The 7,150-nt window shown below is 32.0% G+C and overlaps 1 long non-coding RNA gene across 5 annotated transcripts; it reads right to left on the bottom strand.

Moving 5' to 3' along the window:
- Nucleotides 1-2,748: 2,748 nt before the first annotated feature.
- LOC111285775 (uncharacterized) lies at nt 2,749-6,465 on the bottom strand. 5 transcript variants are annotated; one of them, XR_016342847.1, is made up of 4 exons: nt 6,154-6,465; nt 5,758-5,991; nt 3,118-5,469; nt 2,749-2,998 (listed from the first exon to the last, which is right to left on the bottom strand). It is a non-coding gene; the product is annotated as an uncharacterized LOC111285775 (long non-coding RNA). The 5 variants fall into 5 exon arrangements; XR_016342849.1 differs by having other exon boundaries at nt 2,749-2,961; XR_016342846.1 differs by having other exon boundaries at nt 2,749-3,195; nt 3,468-5,469.
- Between the last annotated feature and the right edge of the window lie 685 nt (nt 6,466-7,150).

The raw sequence follows: 7,150 nt of genomic DNA, 5'->3' as shown, positions 1-7,150 counted from the left end.
CATCTTCGCCTTGTAAGACACCTTTTGTAAGATAAAATCGTGAGACCAAGGGGCCAGATGGGATAATACCTCACAAGAGTGTGAATCGTGACGATCAGGCTGATTTGGGACACCGGAAGGGTGAATGCCCGGGTCCTGGAGTTGCGTGGGTTCAGAGCTTAAGTTTCGACTCATGACAAGTGGTATCAGAGCCCGCCCTAAACCGTTCGATCCACGCTAAGCACCTCGAGGGAGGTAGGTAGGGTGGCCAACCTCCGTGACTAGAGCGTCACAAGGTTGGGTGCGGGAGAATGTCACGGACCTAAGGGAGAGTCTTGAATCCCATATCGAACATAATAAGAAGGTCACTAAGGTATAAAAGGGTTAATACCATCTCCACCTTGTGAGGTACCTTTTGTAGGATAAAACCGTGAGGCCAAGGGGGCCAGAGCAGACAATACCTGAGTGTGAACCGTGACGATCAGGTTGATTCGAGACGTCGAAAGGGTGAATGTCCGGATCTCGAAGTCGCGCGGATTTGGAGCTTATGTCTCGACCCGTGACACTTACACCTATAACAAGCTCATTCTTTTACAATATAATATTTTGTTTGAATTCTGGGATATTCATAAATGATACAATTCTAATAAATAATAATTTTATAATATTTATTACAATTTTTATAATATAATCATGAGTATTTTCAAGTTTTGAGTAATCTTAAGAATGTGCTTTTTGACATAAATCTAAGATTTTATTTTCAAAATAAATCAAACAAAAATAAAATTTTAGTAAAAAAAAAACTTTATTTTTTATCAACTTTCATTACAAGAAAATATTCTTTTAGCGATGAAAATTTTTTGTCACTAATAACTCCTGTTAGTGACGAAGTTCCTATGGCAAATCGATGGATTTAGTTGTAGATTCATTAGAATTTTAAAGTTTTAGAGACAGACGTTAGAGGACATAGCAACGGGATTCCACTGCTAATATGGTAATATTAGTGATGAAACCATATTCTGTCATTAAATCCGTCAATAAATTTACGGTCCAAAGAAATAGATGTCGTATCAAAATTATCGATGGTTTTAGCAAAAAAATTCCATCAATTTTGACGAAAAATTTTCATTACCATTAAATAAGATAAATTAAAAAATAAATTTTAAAGTTTTTTTTCATAAATTAAGAAAAAAGAATTTTAAATTTAAAAAAAAAACGGTTTTTAAAGGTGACAAATGAATTGGTTCAGACAGGTTTGGATTAAATTGTTTTCATATTTGGATCTTTCGGGACTAAGATTAATTTTGGGTTCAGGTCCTCTTGAATTTAAATTTTTTCAAATTCAAATACTTCCAAATTCAGGTTTTTCAGATTTGAATAATTTGAAATTTAAATAATTTTGAATTCAAACAATTTCAGATATGGGTTATTTTAGATTTGGTTCGATTTGAGTTGGACGAGCTTACTATTTAGACAAGTTTGAAATTTTTTCTAAAGTTTATTAAGTAATAAACACATTTTTGTAATTTCGAATTAAGGATTAATTTCATTTGTTATATAATTAAATAAAAATATTACAAAAATGTTAATGTTAAAATTTTAAAATAATATTTTTACATAAATATATATTGTATATTAATTTTGTCTTTAAATATTATCCATTACTTTTTAGTCCATAGTACAAATTCAAATAAAAACTAAAATATTCAAATTTCACATAATTAAATAATAGATATTATTAAAAAGAATATTATTTTGACTAACATTTACATAAATATAATAATATTGGATATATACCAATTGATCAAATGTTTAATTAGAATATTGAATAATAGATATTATTAAATTAATTAATATAATGCTAATAACCTAAAGTAAACAATGTAATTACTTAAATGTAATTAACCTTAATATCAATAAAGTATAAAAATTAATTGTATTAAAGTTATTACTAGTATACTAGACTTTTAAGTTATACTTTAATTTACTATCAGTAATAATTAATTCTATTCTCACTTTAATTTTAATTTTAATAGTTACTAATAAATCAATTAAATTAAATTAGTTTAATATAAATTTTGCTTTAGTTATAAAGTTATTACTTATTTCTTAGATAACAAGTAATTTAGTTTTTCTTTTTCTTTTTTTACTTTTAGTTTAATTGTACATTTCTTATTATGGTTTGATATATGGACTTACTTTATTATTATAGGGATTTAAAAGTTACAACTTTAGGTTTATTTCACATAGATCAAAGCTGGATGTTAATTTGGATAAAACAAGAGAAGATTGTGAGAAGCAATTTGATGTTCTTGATTTTTGGAAGAAATATAAATTTCAGTGTCTTATTCTTTCCCTCATGGCCAAGGATATGCTAAATATTCTAATTATCACAATTTCTTCTAAATCAGTATTTAATACGGGTTGTAAAGTTATTAATAAGTGGAGAAATTGCTTTAGACCCTATAATGCAAAAATATTGATTATCACTTGTAATTAATTGTACGAATATGATGCGACAACAAATAAAGATGATAAGATCTTATTGTCATTGACTATATTTTTATTAAGTTTTTTTTAATGATTATTAAAAGAATACTCGAACTTCACTCTAGATCTATTATTAATATTTAATTAAATTAATTTGTAAAAATATAAAATATTTAAAATGATAATGAAATAAAATTAAGTAGTGAACAATTAAAATGATATGAAATAATTTTATTTTTTCATAATGAAATTACTTCATATGAAAAAGACAAGCAATGATAGAAGTTTTTAATGATTTTTTACCTGGGCAAAAAACTCCAAAATCTAGTAAACAATGGGACAGTGGCTGTAGTCCTCAACTAAGCAGAAAACAACCATATTTAAGTGCTAGACGAAGGATAGTGTGGCAAAAAACAGACTTCTCAAATGTTAGACTGCAAGCATCTTAGAATATAGATGTAGTGATTTGTTAATAATGGCAGAAGTGCTTACCTAAATAAACCGAGAATCATCATTTTATTAGAATCATCTCCAATCATGATAAGAAAAAAAAAATAGTAGGATGCAAAAAATGAGTCAGGTCAAGAACAAAAAAGTAACAAAAATAAAAGGTATATTTTTGTAAGAGGTTCTCTTTTCAACACTAACCTTGTCTTCCTTTCCTGCTCTGCCTTCCTTTCTTGCAACCATTGTCCCACAGCTGCGGCTTCATACCTTCCCGTCCATCTATGTTTTGAGTAATAGAAAACAGATGATTAATAATAATAATAATAAAAAAAAAAAGCCAAAATCAAGGCAGACCCTCTTGCTTGTTTTAGCCATCAATAATTAACACATTATCAAATTATAAAGCAATTTGAAAATACTCAGACAAGCACTGATCCACAACTTTCAATATTGAAAAGATGATAGTATGAAGTTTAACCTAATACAAGAAGAAGGAACAAATATTTCAACGGAGAACTAAGATACTGATGCAGAAGCAATAATCTAAATACCTTGAGAGTTATATCAACTCCAAACCAAACATCGCCAGTTACCTGCAAGCTATCCAGCCTAATAATGCTAGGAATGGTTTTAAAGCAGCTTTGGAAATAAGCTAATTTGATGATGGAAGCAGAAACTAAATAAAACAGATTAAAAGAATTAAACGCAACAAAAATAAAGGTAATGCATTTCCAACTTAATAAATTCACCTTTTTAAATTCAAGTTCTAAATCAATGAAAATCCCAACATCATCGAATCAAAAAATTCAAAATTGATTAACGGTCATGATCAAAAGAAGCTCAGGGAAAACATTTGTGCGAATTATGGGGTGAGAGCAAGACTTATACACAAACAATTTAGTCCTTCATCACCGATTGCAGCTTCCGTCAACGTTGGTTGGTTGATGATTCTGTCCCTTTTGCATCGCTTCCCCTCTTTCCCATTCTCGTTCCCATCTTGCATCGCTCCCATCGGGGCAAAAAAAAAAAAAAATTGCAACAAATGGAAGAGAGCCTAACCGTGAATTGATTTGCAAATATGGGAAACCTATTGCCCTTTCTACTGGTTCTCCACACCGCCTGCCAACATCCCGTCACCAGCGATCAGATGCTCATTGGCACTCAGATCCATTCGTTGACATTGCTCTCGATGGGAAAATACCACCTAAGAACACTTCTAAGCCACTCGCACTACCATTTCTCAAAAATCAAAACCAAAGGACAAAGAAATGGAAAAAAAAAAAACCATAAATAGATCAGAAACTTTAAGTTTCTGGAAGGAAAAGCGAGAACTAAAAATAATGAAAAGGGAAGTTTACATGCTCTAAAGATTGAGACCCAAAAATTTATGATCTGTCTGTTTAATTGTAAGAGAGCTGAGGAGCAGCGTTTTTTATTTACTTTGAATCTATTGTTTTGGTTTATTTAATCTGAGAAAGCTCTAGGGAAAGCGTCGTTTACTTGAAGCAAATGAAAGCATCAAAAAGCACAATATTCAAGCACAGATGGCTCTCACTAGATCCTATATTATATTAAAACTCTTCAGAAAAGCTTTTGCCTCTGAAAGGTGGTTTGTGGCATATAGATGCTTGAAAAAAATCATGCTTAACATCTTGTGGACTACTGCTTCAAGGAAATGCAGATTGAATTCATGACAATATGATTAAAGGTGTGAATTTTGAAGAGAATTTAACAAATAATGTTATATTTTGAAATAAAAAAACAAGTACAGAAATTGATTCTCGTGAAAAAGGCATAGGTCTAGAAACGCGAATAGAAAATAATAGAAAATAGGAGACAAATATCACATTCAATTAGTGCTGCAATATACCCAAACTTGATAACCATCCCTATGCAATACAGACCTTGCTTTGAATCACGCTTAGTTGGAAAGAGATTAAAAGAATATATAAACCAATCAATTGATTACTTCCCTTTTAGTTTTTGCACTATTCTCTGGCCTGCCACCCTTTGTGGCACAAGCAGAACTTGGATTAGCTGTGGAATTGTTTTTTCCCATATTTTCTATCATCTTATCTTTCAAAAGCCTTCTCATGATCTTCCTTGATTGGGATTTTGGAATTGTGTCCGTAATTGCAAAAACCTTACTTTCTTGTAGTGTGCAACATTGGAGGCTACAAAGTCCATGATGTCTGTTTCGCTTTCTTTGGCATTTGGGTTCATGACAACACATGCAGCGGGGATTTCACCCGCCTATTCATCAGGGAGCCCGCAGTTACAAAATATTTCGTGAAATACCATAAAAAAAGAAGCTTTTATATTATGAAATTGCAATGACGCAAACTACTTACTTACGACTGATGCATCGTCAACAAAGGGAGAAGTTTATATGTTGATGAGTCAGGAATCACCCCCATGTCATGTACATTATCAAAAAGCCTATTTGCCTTCATATGTAGACCATTTATGCAGTAAACTTAAAGCATGACATTTAGGGTTGACACTTTCATCTGCTTCCCAGAGTCAACAATCCCATCAAATATATCCCAAGCCCTAGAAACACAGTCACAAAAACCATACGTCATTATAAGACTCTCATAGGTGATGAAACATGGTGTGTATTTCATATCAGTTCATCATTTTGAAAAAGTTTTCTGCTCTCTTTTTAAGCAGTGCCTTCCCATAATTTATAATAGAACAAAAGCTAATATTTTAGAAATTTAAAGAAAAAACATTTTCACCTTCAAAAGCCAAAACAATAAAAATTTTCCTAGACAATGGTAACCAAAAAAAGTACCCATAAAGCAAATTTGAGAGAGAAAGAGTAGAAAAGCAACCTACATTTAAGATCAGAAACAGTGTTTGAATCAAAGACGATCATGGCGAGGTGGGTGTCGAGGCTGGTATCAATGAAAACAGTATTGTAGACATTGGAACCACCAGAACTGGAGGTAGAATTTAGCTTTTCCGTTTCCCTTTAAACTCGACGGCTACTCAGAACTCAAAAAGGGTTTCAAAGCTCCCAAGAACGATGTCAGCAAACAACTAGTTAATAATCCCGTTGTATTGCATTTTCTGCGAAAGACAGTTTCAGTTCTATTAGGAATTGATTATAATTTTGACTGGATGTTTCACAAAATTTGGAATATACCTGGTTCAAAGGGACTGGATGGTGGGTCAGATTCATGCATGAACTAATCCCACGTCTCCATAAAAACACAGATTTTTCACACTTACCTTTTCAGTTTTTATGGCTTCCATGAACACGGCCCCTTGATCATCAAGATCATCATTTTCAAACCACAATCTCTTCACTTGGTTTCAACTCTGATGAAATCTTCGGTACCGTGTTTGTCGAGTGTTTGGATCTTACTTCGGATTCGTCGGCTTCTTCTCTCAATCTCCCTTCCCTTTTGGCATATTTAAAGCTTTCAACAGAAACAGCAGCCATGACAGGGGAACAGAGAGTGGCAACACCACTAACAGAGGAACAAAAAGGATGAAAGAGTTTGAGTAGAGGAAAAGAGTCTAAGGAGAGAAGGAGGGAACGAAAAGGCTGTAAACTAATTTTTTCTCGAATTTAACTCTTGAAGACACTTTAATTTGTTCGGATCCAGGCCCATTGGTCCTAATTCAATAAAGATTGTGTCTAAACCCATTAAATTTAATTTAGATCTGATTTAAAGGGGTCAGATTGGTCCAGTTTCTTTATTTTTTTTTTATTAATTTATTATTTTGAATTCTATTTTTTATTTATTTATTTTATTTTTAGGAGATAATATTTAAAAAAAAAAAGAAGAAAAAAAATTGCAAACTCGTCGTGCACCGATAGAATTGCAATTGATTTTAATTTCTCTAGGATCCTAAGTTTTATTGATAATGTGAAACCTAATCAAAGGAGGATTCGAAACTGATCAAAAATTCTTTTGATCTAATCTTATAAATATAAACCCTAGCTAAGCTTGAAAACACGCAGGAATTAGAGAGGAAAATAGAGGTTTCCTACTTTCTCTTTAAATCTCTCTACTTTAGGTTGGCTTTGCGTTGCATTGGAGGACATCCTGAGCAGCTTCAATCTTGGACTTCTCTTCCTCAGGGCAATTTCCCGTTAAGGTTCATTGGTGGTGTTTTTCTTCAATGAAGAAAAGATATTTTCCCACTTTGTTTTTTATTTTCTTGGTACTGGCGATGATATACCTCCATCACATCCAACTAAAGTTTCCAGAAGGTGTAA

This window comes from Durio zibethinus, chromosome 6, assembly GCF_047325235.1.
Source record: "Durio zibethinus cultivar Kanyao isolate XHJ-2024 chromosome 6, ASM4732523v1, whole genome shotgun sequence".
Taxonomy (NCBI): Eukaryota; Viridiplantae; Streptophyta; class Magnoliopsida; order Malvales; family Malvaceae; genus Durio; species Durio zibethinus.
This window is presented reverse-complemented; position numbering and strand designations above follow the sequence as displayed.